The sequence below is a fragment of the Ambystoma mexicanum genome, chromosome 7q, assembly GCF_040938575.1.
Source record: "Ambystoma mexicanum isolate Mex_15411 chromosome 7q, UKY_AmexF1_1, whole genome shotgun sequence".
NCBI classification, from domain to species: Eukaryota; Metazoa; Chordata; class Amphibia; order Caudata; family Ambystomatidae; genus Ambystoma; species Ambystoma mexicanum.
The window spans coordinates 986,936,672-986,952,441 of record NC_090941.1 but is presented as its reverse complement, the minus strand read 5'-3'; the positions used below and the strand labels follow the sequence as shown (position 1 = coordinate 986,952,441).

Genomic DNA, 15,770 nt, shown 5'->3' with positions numbered 1-15,770 from the left:
CTTGGTAGCTGTGGCTGAGCAGCCAGACTTCTCTCAAGAAGAGTTAGACAGTATATAGAGTACACAAAATAGGTACAGAGGTACAGTAGCACAAGCAAACACTGACCAGAGCTTGGGTATAAAAGTATATAATTATTTATTTAAAAACACACTTGTAAAATACACTAACACTAATATGGCAAGCAAGTTCAAACACAGTCACTATTAATATATACCTCCCTGATTACTTATTGAACAAGTCTTAGTTAAAACACCACTTATTTGTAGACAGAGGTGAGCGCTTAACCTAAGCTGGCACTCCAATAAGTTAGTTGAAAAGGGAAAGAAAAAGGCAGAATTTGGGAAAGCATACAATGCCAACACTTTTTAAAAGAACCAGAGCAAGTCAGAAAAGGCAGAGTCTACTGAGGAGCTGGAAAGTCATAGGCCAGGCCCACTCTTGGAGAGAGCAAGGCGGAATGTGTCCAAGATCGCACAGTTGAATAGTACTTTAAAAAGTCTTTGCAGATAGTTCAAAAAGGTTTGGATCAGTCCAGGAAAAGTTAGTTAGCAGGTCCCAAGTCACCCCAGGATAGAAAGTCAAGGATTTTCAGGACACCTTGAACAGTCTGCTGCAAGGGAGACCAGGCGGGACACAGTACCTGAAATGGTGAGAAAGCTCCAGCGGGGGCAGTTGTTCCTGGCAGCGGGTGCAAGTCGGTGCTTCGTCCAGGGGAAGAGGATATCTCGACGTGGAGGAAAGCTGGAGGTTGTTGCACTGCCAGGGAAGAAACCAGCCGCGGAGTTTCCCGGTTAAAAGGTACTACCCTTTTATTCGTAGTAGTGGTGAAGCATGGCTATCCTGCCGCCGGGGTGCTTGGCACAGGCGATTCGACCATGAGACGATCCAGGAAAGCGAAAAGAGGGCGAACTGGTTATCCCCACCAGTTCAGAGGAAGAAGACTCTCCGGGATGAAGATCTTCTCTGTCGTTGGGAAGTGGTGAGACGGTTCAGCAGGGCTCCACCGGTGGTGTCGTCGTTGCAGGTCGGCTCAGCTTCTCCCTCTTTGGATTCTTTGGTCCTGTGGCGACTTCTGAAGTTCCAGTCCCCAAAGCCCTGCTTTTATGCAGAAAACCCCCATTCATCAGTCCTAGCTGTCACTCAAACATGCTAAGAGGTGAGCTGGGCGGCTCACCACTGGGCCAATCACACAAGAGTGCGACTTGAGTTGCCAAGGCAACTCAGTCCAGGGTGCCTAAACCCCCCCCTCCCACACATCCTGTAGACCCAGACAGAGTGGCACCACTTTTGGAGGCTTTTGTGCAGAAACCCGCCAAAAAGTGGAACAAAGGGCTCGACTTGGGTTGGAGTTACAGAGGCGAACACAAATGCCATTTTAAAACCGAGTCCTGGCAAAAAGACCCAACCGGGGAATAAATATTAAATAAATAACCCGGCGGTATCTTTAACATTGCACCAAAAACGTGGTGCGTTTAAAATGAATGGGCAAATCCCATAGGAAATATTCCGGTGGAATATTTTGCGTGGTAACCACTGCCACCAGCCAGAAACTCGACGAGGGGGGACTGCACAGTGCCCCCTTGAAAAACAGACCCAGGTTAATCTAATTACCCCTACCAGTACTTCCAAAACTACCCAGGACTGCACACGGAAAATGGTTGTGAAAGGACTTAATTTGGGACTTTCAAAGTAATTGGCTGTCTTTCCATTACTTTGTAGGAACAAAACGTTTAACAAATTCATGTTTCTCCAGCATGGGGTCTGGCATGGATTCACATGCTCATGAATATTCCCCATCGTCAGGCCGGGAATCCTTGGTAAAGAAAAGAAAAAATCAGTATCAGTTTCGTTTCTGATCTGTCTTTCTTAGTAACCAATCACTGATCTCTGGGTCATACTGCCCCCAGCCAATGACTGCCCTCTTCTTAAGCCCCTCCCCTGGCAGCCATCCTCAGATTTTTACCGCACGTTCAAGTGTTGGGAGTCCTCGTGCTATAGTTCTCGAGCTTTTACTGCGTTTTGCGCTTTTTCAAAGAGATTTATCTAATTTTTTGGTTAAATCGAGCATCAAGCTCCACCGTTTCTACTTCCGATCAACGGGGACCTGTTTAGGAATTTTCTACGCCCCTCAAGGGTGATGTTTTTGTCGAGCTACGCTTCTTGGAGGATTCCAGAAATTTCTGATGCCTACCTCGTGGACGTGGCCCAGGAGAAGGGACGCTCGACGCCCGGCAAGCTGTTCAGGAACTGCCCTGGATGCAAGCTACAGAACCTGTTCAAGGAGGACGAGCACTCGAGGTGCCTCTACTGCCTTCACGAAGACAAAACGCACGTGTAGAAGGACTGTGCGTTTTGTATGAACATGTCGGAACGGACCGTGAGGAATCGTCGGACCCGTCTCGCCAACTGGCTGGAAGGCAAGAGCCCAGCAGGTGAGAAGAAGTCGTCCGAGCGGTCCGGCGATGGGGGCCCAACAGAAGGCTAAGCACCGCGAGTCCGCAGGCACCGGAAGCGCCGAATGGTCAGGCTCCTCGGCTGCCAGGCAGGGCGCACCTTCGCCGACACCATCAACCGGGAGACAACGCTCTGGCTCTGGAAAGAGAAAATCCGAGAACCCGGCTAAGCTTCTGGAGAGGCCCGGCCGATCTCGGAGGAACCGGCCGAGGGGGAGCGAGGCGGTGACCCTCCCCCTAAGGTGAAGGCCTCAAGTGCGCCAAAGGTGGTGAAGGCCTTGATTCACCCGTCCAAAGCCTCTATTGAGGGAGTCGCTGCAGCCCTGGCGAAGCCTACGGAGGCTACCCCAGTGGTGGTGACCTCGAGACCCAGAGTTTCCCTGCCTCCCCGGAGGGAATCCTCTTTTAAGCCTATTGAGAAGACCCCCGTGAAGACCCCGGTGGAAAAAGAGGGGGGGCGGTGGCCATTACGGACACAGACACAGCCTCCGATGAGGAGCTGGTAGAAGTCAAAGAGGGACTCGACATGAATTTGGAAGAGGCCCGTTCCCACGGGAGGGATCCCGACGAGGCGGACAACGAGAGCGAGGGTGGCGACGACGAGGCTCCCGTGGAGGAGGAGCAACCATCGCACCCGTCGCGGCCCGAGCCACAGGACAACGCGGCAGCCATCTTGACAGCAATTCAGGCCTTATGCACGGAGATAAGGACCAGATTGCCTCTCCCCCCGACGGACGACCCGACTGAGCCGGGTCCGTCGGGAATCCCTCCAAGCAAGAGGAGGATTCATCCAGCCCCGCTTTGTCAGCCCTCACGGCCCTCTCAGCCTTTGTCTCCTTCCCCGATCATGAGGGATGACACGGGAACAGATACGGCCACGACGGGGACGGATGACGACGGTGGTGACGATGGGACGGATCTCCCATCGCTGATTCCTCGGTCTTCCCCACAAGACGAAATTGGCTCGTTTCACGCCATGATTGCCAGGGCATCTGAGCTTTTACAGCTCTGCCCCGAAGAGAAGAAAGAAGGCTTCCTCTACCAGCGGCGCGAGGCCAAGAGGAAGACGGTCCTCGCGGTGCCGTTGCTGGATGACATTTGGGACGAGGGACTTGCTCTCCTTAAGAACCCGTCCACGACGCCTGCCAAGAGGGACCAGTACGAGAAGAAGTACCGGGTCCCCGACGCCGCCCCCCCGTTGTGCCTTAGGGCGCAACTGACCCCGGATTCGGTCGTCTCGGCAGCGGCCAAGAAGAAAGCGGAGGGGGCATCGGCCTCAACTTCTACTTCCCCTCCGGACGGCGAGGGAAAGAAACTGGATGCAATGGGACGACGAGTCATCTCATCGGCGGCGGCGACGATTAAGGCGGCCAACGCCCTGGCGATCGTGGCCCGCTACGACAGGGAATTGTGGTACAAAATCACCCACCCTGTTGGATTTCCGACCGGACGACAAGAGGGCGGAGGCCCTGGCGATCCTGCAGGAAGGTGAAGTGGCATCGGACCGCGCCATAACGGTGGCCAGGGGCATTGCCGACACCGGTTTCTGCCAGTTGGGCAACAGCGTTTGCCTTAGACAGTGGGGGTGGCTCAAGGCGATGGATTTCCACCAAGACGTGCAAGCCAAGGTTTTGGACATGCCCTTCGACGGGAACAACCTGTTTGGGAAGACAGTGGATGAGTCCCTCCAAGCCATCAAGACCGACATGGAGACGGCTCAGGCCCTAGGAGTTCTTCAGCAACGACGGCCGTCCTTTCGGAACTCCGGAGGCAAGCAAGGTGCCTCCAAGGGATTCGGCGGTGGCTCCTCTACGTACCGCCAGGCGGCCCAATCCTCGTTGCAAGAAGCCTACAGGGGACTAGGCAAGTCTGGGGGCTCTCGCCGTCGTCGCCAGGGAAGCCAAGGCGGCAAGGCAGCCTCCAAGCAGGACTGAACCAGCCGTTGCATAGGGCCCCCACCGAAGCACCCTAGTGGGAGGCCGGCTGGCGAAGTTCGTCAGCATGTGGGAGTCCATATCCACCGACCGTTGGGTGCTGGATGCCCTGGCCGAGGGGCACGCCCTCAAATTTATACAGAAATGCCCCCCCCATTCCAGCCGTGGCCAGGAAGGAAAACCACGTCCCTCAACTACTGTTGGAGGTAAGGGCGACGCTCAAGAAAGGTGCCATCGAGCTCGTCCCGAAGAGGCTCCGGGGCTCCGGAGTTTACTCAAGATACTTCCTCGTAAAAAAGAAGACAGGAGGATGGCGCCCCATCCTGGACCTGCGTCGACTAAAAAAGTACATCAAGGCACAGAAGTTCCGGATGGTTACCCTCCAGCACCTGCTGGGACAGCTGGAGGAAGGCGACTTCCTGTCGTCATTGGCTTTGGAGGATGCGTACTTCCACATCCCCATTCTAAAAGGACACTGAAAGTTCCTCAGGTTCGTAGTCCAGGGACAGCACTACCAGTTCAAGGCCCTCCCGTTCGGACTGAAGTCAGCGCCCAGGGTATTCACCAAGTGCCTAGCACCAGTGGCAGCACGGCTGCGCCTGCAGGGGATCCACGTATACCCCTACCTGGAAAATTGGCTCATCCGAGCAAGGACAAGGGAGCTTGCCGTAGAACACACAGCGAAGACCGTCCAGCTGCTCACGGACCTGGGGTTCTCCATCAACTTCCCCAAATCCCACCGAAAGCAGGGAGGAAGCAGATCCCCAGCTCTGTCCAAGGAAGCCCAGGACCTGTGGCATTGGGCCATCGCCCAGGGGATGTTTCCGGTACCCTTTCATCTGGCAGTGATAAAGAACACCATCGCTGACTCACTCAGCAGGGAGCTGCGCTCGTGCCACGAATGGGAGCTGCGTCAGGATCAAGTGGATCGACTCTTCCAGCGATGGGGCAAACCCCAGATCGACCTGTTCGTGACGGCAATGAACTCAAGTGCCAGATGTTCGCCAGCAGGTTTCCCCAGCCGAGGAGCATGGGCGATGCTTTCTCGTTCCCCTGGGAAGGCCTGTTCCTATATGCGTTCCCTCTGTTGCTTCTCCAAATCATCAACCAGCTCAAGAGGTTCCGGTGCATGATGATCCTCGTCGCACCAGCGTGGCCGAGACAGATCTGGTTCCCAGACCTTCTGGACTTGTCAGCGTCCCCACCAGTCAAGCTGCCGACGGACGCAGATCTTCTCCAGAGAAGGAGGCGCCATCCTTCATCACAACCCGGAGTCGCTGAACTTGCAGGCCTGGCTCCTGCAGCACTAGAGTTTGGAGGGTCAGATATCCCGGCTGACTGCAGAGAAGTTCTAGCAAAAGCCAGGGCGTCCTCAACTCTCAAGTGCTACGGACACAAGTGGAAGAGGTTCTCTGTCTGGTGCCGTGCAAAGAAGATTAACCCGCCACGGATTACGGCCCCTCAAGTGCTGCCGTACCTACTGTCCCTGGCCAAGGCTGGGCTAGCTCATGCCTCCATCAAGATACATCTGGCTGCGATCTGCCGATACACCAGAACTACAGGACGGGCGTCTTTGTGGTCTCATCGTCTGGTGAAGGAATTTATGAAGGGACTGTTCCGATCGTTCTCGCCGGTGACGGCCCCTGCCCTGGCGTGGGAGCACAACGTGGTGCTGACCAGGCTCATGGGGGCGCCATTTGAGCCTCTGCATTCGGTGCCGTTGAAGTTCCTGTCATGGAAAATAGCATTTCTTGTGGCCATCACCTCCGCACGACGAGTGGGAGAGCATCCAGGCCCTAACCTGCAAGCCTCCATACTTGACTTTTCACGACACGAGGGTGGTGCTGAGGACGCACCCCTCCTTTATGCCCAAGGTGCCGTCGGACTTCCAGCTCATTGAGCCCTGGTGTTACCAGTTTTCTTCCCGTCGCCTTCGTCGCCGGCCGAGAGGACTTTGCACTCGCTGAATGTAGCTAGAGCGCTGAAGTTCTACGTGGACCGCAAGAAGAGTTTTCAGAAGATGTTACAGCTGTTTGTAAACTTTGGACCTGTGAACCCAAGGGAAGGCTCTCTGAAAGGCTTCCATTTCCAGATGGCTCTCCGGCTGCATCATGCACTGTCACCGGTTGGCAAACCGACCGCTGCCCGGCCATCCGAGAGCCCATTCGACCAGAGCGATCGCTGCTACCATGGAGTTCCTGTCTGGTGTGCCCCTGCTGGACATCTGCAGGGCTGCTACGTGGAGGTCGACACACACCTTCACGAGATTCTACTGCTTCGATTGGGACTCCAGGGAGGAGTCCAGCGTCGGCCAAGAAGTGCTGCGCAACCTGTTCGCCTGAAGGTGTGCCTGGTGAGGAGGTAAGAGTTGCTTAATGTTGAGTTATGTAATGCTTTATGTTGAGCCTTTGCCACCTCCCGTGGTTGTGCATGTGTGTACTGCTATGTATTCTTATATTCATGAGCATGTGAATCCATGCCAGACCCATGCTGGAGAACAACAGTTACAAGTAAGTAACTTGTTCCTTCCTTTCCTTAAAGTAGGATTACTGCAGCATCCACATTGACCGATCTGGGCCTTGGATCATCTCGCACACATGAACACCTCTGGATAACACAGTGGTTATCCACTTTAAGCAAACAAATATAATAACTTGGGTGCAACTCACAACCCTGTTGTTTATCAGGGCAGGTATTGAATAGCCTGGTCAATTATGATGTGCATGTAGCAATTACACACTGCACAGAAAAAATATTTCCACTGCACCATGCGTTGCAAGGTAATGTTACCATTTCATACATTTCCACAACTCTTTTTATGTGAATGGTCTCGTCCTATATGTATGGGAGTCAGGGTTTCGAGTTCAGGCCGAGTCTCCCCTCACCAAACAAGGATTAGGGAATGGCTGGTGTGGCAAGTCCGAAGCATGATACAGACCAGGGTTCACCATTTTAAACCGTATTTGACCAGATCTTACTTTCCCTGATCTAAGGCCCTTCCAACCTAACACAATGAAAACTAGGTTGCTCGTCATCAGTGTTGTTTCTAAACAAGTGTCAGTCCTCAGTCCCAAAACTAACTTATACTGATCCTACCACTAATACTAAACCACTAACAACCAGGAGAATGACTCCCTTCTCCTTTTGACGGAAAGATAACTTTCCAATCAAAATGTTCCTTTCCAAAATTGAATCTTCAAATAGCGCTTGGCTATTTCCTTCACTAGTTTGTTAACTTCTATTACATAACTTCTCCATGTACTGTTCTTTATCACTCCTTGTTTTTTTGACTTCCTCTCCTGAGGGGTATTGACCCGTAGCTTGTTCTTGTCAACAGTCTCTCTCTTTATCTTTCTCTCTCCCTCATATTATTGATTTCACCTTTGAGATCACTTCTTATGTCTCCTTGCTTCCCCCATGAGATCTGTGTATTATACCCAGGGGTCAGATTCAATTGTCCTAAGGTTTTCAATAGCACTGGGATGAGTAAGAAGATTCCTGTAGTTATTCTCACTCTTCTCGTGATTCTCGGTGCTGCAGGGACGATTAGGAAGGGTCCCATAGTTATTCTCACTCTTCTCGTGATTCTCGGTAGTACTGGGACAAGTAGGAAGAGTCCCATAGTTCTTCTTGCTCTTCCTATGTTGCCAATTAGGGTTAAGCCACCTCTCTCCCCGGGTCTCTTGCTATTCCTGTTGCCTTCTTGGATTCAAGTACGCGTCACCGAGTTTGTGTCCCTCTTCGCGAATTCACTTTGTTGATGCAGGATGGCTCTCGTGCTTCCGTTCATTCTGCTTCCAAGTATGTCTCTGCGTACTTTGTGCATTGCGGTAATTGGCTCAGAAGAAGATTTCTCTCGTTCTTCTCCTCTTGACCACCACGCGTCAGGATAACTTCACTTCCCTGCTTGTTCCTTCTTGGGTACCACTCCAGATACCCCTCCACTGATGGTGTTGGCACAAAGAGGTTTTCCTTCACTCACCGTCCTCCAGCCACCACTTCTCATGAGCGAGTTCCTACCGGGGCACCTGTTCCTTTATGCTTCTTGGCTGTCTGGAGGTCAGTGTCTCTGCCTCCGTGTAGCTCGTTTGAAACTCCCGAGTTTCTCTCCATGTTTGCTTCACTTCTCCCACTTTTATGAGCCTATACAGAGGCTTCCCCAGTTTCCAGCAACAGTAGTTTCTCTGTGTTGGCATTATGCTCAGCCTAACTCCATTGGGTTTCTTTGTCCCAGTGTCAGGCAGTTCTCTATTCCTTCCTACAATAACAGATGTAGGAGTATTCTGATTATGTAGATATTTCTTTATAGGATTCCAGAGTAAGGTGAAAGGGGAGCTCCTCCTCGGAAGGGAAGTCCTTATCCCCGGTGGGGTCTCGCCCTGTGGGATCCCACTTTCCGCCACCCGTAGGGGGAATATTGCATAGTGGACTCACCTACCCAGTCTCACAAGGAAAGACTACACCCTAGGGTAGAACACTCATCACAGTGGGATCAAACTTAATGGCTTTTTATTGAAATTATAATGAGAACAATCTTGGTCGCAGCAGGGGATTCCTTTTATATGTAGCATTTTTAGATCTTCATGCATATTTTGATCATATCGATAGATGCTTGTTGTAGAAGAAATTATTCAGGTGGGGAATCTCAGAGAGCCTTTTAAAAATTATCATTCTTCTTCACACTAACATGCGAATGCAGGTGAGATTGAACATGGAACATTGTTACTATACGGGATAGAGATAGTAAACACACCATATTATAAGATTCTTGATATTTTAGAAGGCTCTGTTTGGAAGGGTTTACTGGGCCTCCCCAAGTGTACCCCGATGGGGTTTATTCCCTTGGATGTGGTGCTTCAATCACTATCATTGCTTGTACGTACTAGGAAAGTGATGTTATAGAATAACAGATTAGACCCTCCAACGGGTTCGCTTTATGTATCGCTGAAAGACATTCTCCAAAAAGAGTCCTCTGGGGTCTTAAATAGCTTTAGGACCAAATATAAAGAATAGATATGTCGGGGGAGGAGGGTGTAACAAGGATCTTTTTGAGAAAGACCAGGCCAGATTTAAGTTAAAGTTACATAAAGCCGACTGGGTAAAATAGTGCGATTAAAATTAAGACGTCTACTTCCCTGAAAGAGTACGAAGGCATAATAAGGATATACTATACTTTTCCAGAATATTGAAAGCATTTTACGATATCGGTTGGACTTTGAGATTCAGAGTCAACCAGTTGCATACAATAGATGTTCGGGCCCGAGAAAAGATTTGTTAGGAGAAGATGGGTGTTGTCCCTGCAATATCCAAGGGACTCTGGAAACCTGTAATGATTGAAGGTCCTTATACCAGAAATTAGGTTCATCAATTCTTCTCAAGTATACTTTAGTTTTAGATTATGCCCTGGTGACGGTGAATACATTTTTGACTTCAAATGAATTTTGGAGACGGTTGGTATTGGGTAATTATCTAAAACTGATAATTGCACTAGTGCATTTTTTCAAACGAATTTCTGAGGAATGGGGAGAAACCTGGTCTTTCGGATGATTTGTATTCGTGAGTAATTGAATTCATCAGAGTGATTCAGGTTTTAGCTGATGGGCATTGTACGTGATTTTTAGTATTGTCATTTTTAATGGTGATATGTTCTTGTATTTGTGATTTTTAGGTGATACTGTTTAGGATTTGAATCAATATTGATATAATACTGTGTATTTTTGTATAAAGGTTTTTATAAACCATATATACAATAAAACATTTTTTTTATGGGATTTTTTTTTCCTTTGCTGCGAATGTGTTACTTGCTACATCCTTTTACAGCCCAACTAACCGCTGCCTACTCTTGCTTTAATATTTTGTTTGTTTGTGTCTTACCGCATGCTAGGACTCCAGCCTCGTATTGTACTTCTACTGTACCGTCAATGGTCACTTTTTCTATGTCACAAATCCTGCAAATATTTAAAGTGCATTAGGAGCAGCCTATGTATGTCAGTTACTCACTAATACTTACTCGCAACTCAATTCAGTCTCTGCTTTACCCTGCAGAGGCAGAGATTCAAGGCATGCGCTTTCCCCTTTCACCATCTGTGCCACTGCAATAAACCGGTTTCGCCACATCGCAATGACCGGTTTGTTACAGAATATTTTTACAGCACAATTAAAAATACTATAAAGGGGTAGCATGCCCAGTACCAACAGTGAACAAATAGCATGTTTTAGGAAATCAGTGAAAATGTACTGGCAAAACCAACTGTCGATATTATTACACAGCTACATCTGCTATATCTCTAACTGGATGTCATTTCCCTTGACAGATTTGGAGTCAATTGTATGCAACTCCTCAAGTCTTACATTGGTGCTGGAGCAACTGTTACCATGGCGCCAAGTCTGCAAGAACAAAAAAGAATCAAGACACATGCAAGGGTCACTTTATGCATCGTTTTGTGTTTTTGTCAAAGCTATGTTTTTCTGTATCTCTGCTTTTGCCCCTTCCTTACTCTTCCACATGCTGCCAATACCACTCTCTCGCACCAGTGGCTACCCTTTTATGACAATGCCAACATGCGTATTGAGGGCTGCCTTACATGCCCTCCCTATGGCCACCCTCATGCCAGCATATTTGGCATGGGCCATATTAGCGGCGTAGAGATAGTTTGGCAGAGTTCTGGTTTCGTTTTAATTGTTAGTAATGTAGGTTTTAGTTTAAAAACAAGAAAGGAAATTCCTGAGGTTAAGGAAAAAAAACATAAGCTTGCTTAATTTTCCTAAAGCCCTTTCTATTACTTTAATAAATGATAACATAGAACGGACCCTTCTTTTGTATCTTACACATATGGTGGTGTCTTTCAAGGTCTGGTTCAGAGGGGTCATTGGTCATCTTTCTGCACCAGACTCCTTAGCACCCTGCACTGGAAATTCACAGGCATTGCCATAACAGTTGCCTATCACCAGTTGTAGACCGTAGGAACGTGGTTCTAGAGCAGGTCGGTGTTTTGCACGTTTTATAGTCCTTTGTATCATCAATGTCCAGGTGAAAGAAGAGGTTTTGGGAATGCCAGTACAGTATTGCCATACAGGAATGATTGTTTCAGCATGTGAGAGGGAACATCTCCATATTGGTTGACCTGACCGCCATGCCCGACTGTGCTAGGGTTAGCACTGACAGATGTTCAACATTAAGTGGAAGAACTGGGTGTTTCTCATCAGGAAGAACGAGTTTGGAGGAGAGAAGTGTTTTGAATAAAGAGAGGCTTTTTGGTTGATTTACAATTGGGTTGCGCTGTCACATCATGAGATAGGAAGGAATATAGAAATCATATAATCTGTATAGTTTAATACGAAACACTGCACAGACATTGCTCCCATTCCTTTTTATTTCTAAAAGTGAAATAGCAATGCTAGGAGAAAAAACAAGCGTTTGTCAAAGAGTTTAGAAAGGAGTGGGAGGTGTTTATTAATGCAGGTTGTCTCTTCAAAAAGAGCATGAAGTTAGTTTGGGTGTGCAGTCATGATATGAGATTTCGCCCTTTCTATTTCTCGCAGTGTTGTAGTTTGTCTTCCTAGAGATCTGCTCCCTGTCTTCCTAGGGTTTTGTGAGACGGTCTGCCAGAATGCAATACAGAGCCACACAGTGATGCGTGACCGGGTAAAGATGTCCGATGGAAGTGCACACATCATGTTGATAGGGAGCTCTGGGAGTCCAAAGGAACCAGAATGCAAAAATGTAGCAATAATTGGGTTGCCGGCGGAGTCTACATTATTTTCGAGGCAATGGAGATTGATGTGAAGAATTAGGAGCAATCGACATTGGGACGGGTGCAGGATTCAAGCCAGTGGTGAGAGGTTTGTCCCTAGAATACCAATGGGGCACCTTGACTTAACTTAGTAATTGGATTTCTTTATACAGGCCCCCCCTTTGTAAGTGCACATTTTACAAAATCTTCGAGCAGGAAGAGGAGCATTGATCATAAGGACCAGATTAATGTTTAGCACTCTATGAATGAAGGATAGGCCATGCCAGTTAAGAGAAGGACTCCTCTCCATCTTTCCATGTATTGCATATAGGAGTCACCAAACCATTAGTAGAATTTGCAGGTGCATTGTCTCGACATTATCTGCTTTTGCTCGCTATACCAAGATGCAAAATGTATTTCCTCTTTGTGCAGATTGACCTCCTTGTGGCTCTGCTTCGATCATGCAGTTAAAATTGAACTGTGTGGAATGGCTCATCAGTGTATGCAATAAACGGTGTAGCAGTCAGCTAGGTGGATGTGTGAGGAAACTTCGAAAGCGTCTTCACAAAGTTTTCCAACTCGGCTCGAAAATATTTTCTTTCTTGCTCTCTACTTCAAAACAAATACCAACGTCTATAAATGCTAGTGCAAGCCTCATATCGCGCCCCCAGCCTGATGGTCTCTCATCTAGAAGGCTACGTTTCTCTCCCCTCAATGAGGTCACACCATCTCTGCTTCATAATGTCCGCTGTCGCCTCCAAACCTCACTGCTAGCTGAGCGTGGCTGAATTTGTTTTTGGTCAGATGAAAAGTGCACTGTAGAAAAGGTGACCCGATCAAGACTAACATTAACGGGTTTTGGTAGATTGTCCAGGTACCTAAAAGAACTATGTAAATAAAAAATGCCACCATGTTTTTTTAGGCTTTATTACATATCAGGTTGCATGTTGAGTGTAGTTAGGTGGAGTCTAAAGAACAAAAAAGGATTGGATGCAAAAGATCCATGCTATCCAAAACAGTTTTTAATCTTCTGAACACTGGATCTAGATTATTTCATATAAATATTACTAAGGCTCTCCTCTAGACAAGTGTGCAACCAGAATTACTTATGCCACTTGTTATATAATATGGTGCTTGATATTAAAAAGAGTAAGGTTTTTAATACATCGATTTAGTCTGATTTAACCTCTGTGTTGTCATTCGAGGAACACACTAAGACAGTGGTGTAATTTCGCCAAAACCCTAGGAGTAGCAGAAGCGAAACTGCACACCCTTTGCCCCCAAGGCATCACAGGAAGTGAACTTACTCTGCCCTTGAACCATAAAACGAATCACTCTTTGTAACCAATTTTCTGTGATATTTAGAGGCAGCAACCTGTTAATAAACAGTGATTGATAATGGGCAGCAACAAAGAGCTACTTCATCTAGCAAATGCGGACACTCCAGGAAAAGCATTGCGTTTAATCCTATGTCAATCACTGTTAGAAGTCAAGAGTTTCTAAAAAAGCCCTTCTCTTGTTTTGTGGGCAAACTGCAATGATGTTTTCGAAAAGTCTGAAAATCACTGTTTTGTTTGCTGTCTGTGTATACTTTATAATGAATGTTTAAATGATCACGTATCAGATTTCTTCGTATAATCAGTGTTTTAATCATGCTTTGTCACATGGTGTATTGAATGCTGCTAGAAAGCTACCTAAATAATCCAATTGCAGGAAGTGGAAGTGTGCACAGGATCTGGGCTAGACAAGTACATATGAAAATAATCATGGTTGATACTTGTAAACTTTTTTTGTATTCTGTTATTTTGCAAGTTAGTGAAAATTATACAGTGACAAATGGTACTTAAAGTATTTCTTTTGTGGAACAATCCCAACATAACCTTGAGTTTAGTTCTCACTGTGTCAGTGAATTCTCTTCATGCCAAAAGCCATTTCTATTCGCCCTTCAATATACTTTAGGTGAAATCAAAATATTGCATTGGCACTCTTGATCTTTTGCACACTTGATCTTTGGTGCTGATTCCCTCCACTTAGAATCCACCCGCTATAAACCATAAGTAAATCTGCAGCGGAGGCCATTTCATTTTACGAAGGATTCATAGAAGACATGCACCATAACAGTGGTTATGCTAGTACACAGATCATTCCAGGTGAAGACTCATTGCAAAGAGGGATGCAGTTCTGTGTAGAGCTTGTTGGAGATAATTTGCCACCGGTTTTCCATGTGGGTGTTTTAGTCCATGCTTTGCTAAAAAAGGTCTTGTTTTGGCTTCTTGACTACAGGCAATGGGTGCCTAACCTTTATGCTCAATGTTCGTCCCACAGGTTTGAGTAGCTTCAGATGAATCTGGCCTTGTGTCCCCTTCCATTGAATACTACAAACAGACAAATGCCCATTACCTACAAAACCGCTCATTAACTCTTTGCAACAGCCATTTGGTGGATCCAGGAGTATGACGCGGCAGTGGACTCCGACCAATGTATATGTGGCAACTCTTGACTGGGACTGGGTACGCTTCCTTAAGCACCCTCATGGCACGCAACTCTGTCCTCCCCACCAGCACATAGATATTCTGTCAAGAGTTGCTCACCGTTAGGGTGATGTTTTTGGTTGGCTTTAGGACAACCATTCACATGTGCCTCTTGGTATAGAACTACAGTATTCAGCAAGGAACAACCTATACAGTATCTTTCATGAATAGTAAGATAGATGTTGCAGAATATTGTGCTCTGTGAAAATGTATGTTTAGCATGGTTCCGTGCTCTATACGTCTCACCCATGATGGCATTTACTGCCCTTTACAGTATTCCCAGGCCCAACTGCTTTTGGGGTAGTCGAGATATACCATAAAATGGATGCCTAAACATATAGTCATTTAAAATGTAAAGGAAAACGCAACATTCCATAATTCTGCTCAGCATTCATTTCTTTAAATAAATGACATACTTGGATCAGCACATTGACTCTTGCAAGCAAAGTCCACCCATTTTGTTAAGCTCTCAAAGTGTGCGACAAAAGGATTAGGAAGTAGAAAGGGAAGGCGCAAGAGTCGCATCGCATTTGGGGACCTCAGCTTAATCCTTTGAAAAAGTCTGAAAGGCACAGGAAGTGAGCATGGCTTGGCAGGAAATGTGAGCAAATATTTTTTGGACCATTTCAATCGGAGATAAAACATAGTATTTTAGAAAGAGAATCTTTGTTTTGACTTTATTTTTTTACATCTTCTATTTTTGTTGAAAACATTTTATTTTAGGTTTTTATTTTTTTATTTTGATGCATTGTTCTTGGACTGGGGCAGAAGGAAATGTGGTGCACACTTGTTAAAGCCAGGTTTTGCTACTTCCATCTTGAATACATGTGCAGTATATAAAAGCCAATACTGTGCCCGGCATACACAGGGGAAGTATATATCGCCAAAACAAGCTGCAGTTGTATGACCATTCATTCAATCCATATATATCTTTGCTTTAGAATGTACTGTAATGCAAGACTTGAAAAAAATGCATATTAATCGTTGCGCTGGCCCAATTCAATGTCAATGGCTCTTGGATCGCAGGACGACTTCTGCTCCAAGTGATCGAACTGTATAAGAGTATTTTCTCCTGTATTTTATGAACAATAATAACTTAGTAAATCTTTTTTGCAGTT

At 47.0% G+C, this 15,770-nt stretch overlaps 1 protein-coding gene across 4 annotated transcripts in view; it reads left to right on the top strand.

The window, feature by feature from the left end:
- FAM168A (family with sequence similarity 168 member A) overlaps positions 1-13,741 on the top strand; it is an 812,985-nt gene extending 799,244 nt beyond the window's left edge. For all 4 annotated transcript variants that reach the window (XM_069640117.1, XM_069640118.1, XM_069640119.1 and 1 more), the window contains one exon: positions 10,703-13,741. The gene's annotated coding sequence lies outside the window, so the exon portion shown is untranslated. The remainder of the gene's footprint in view (positions 1-10,702) is intronic.
- The last annotated feature ends 2,029 nt before the right edge of the window (positions 13,742-15,770 follow it).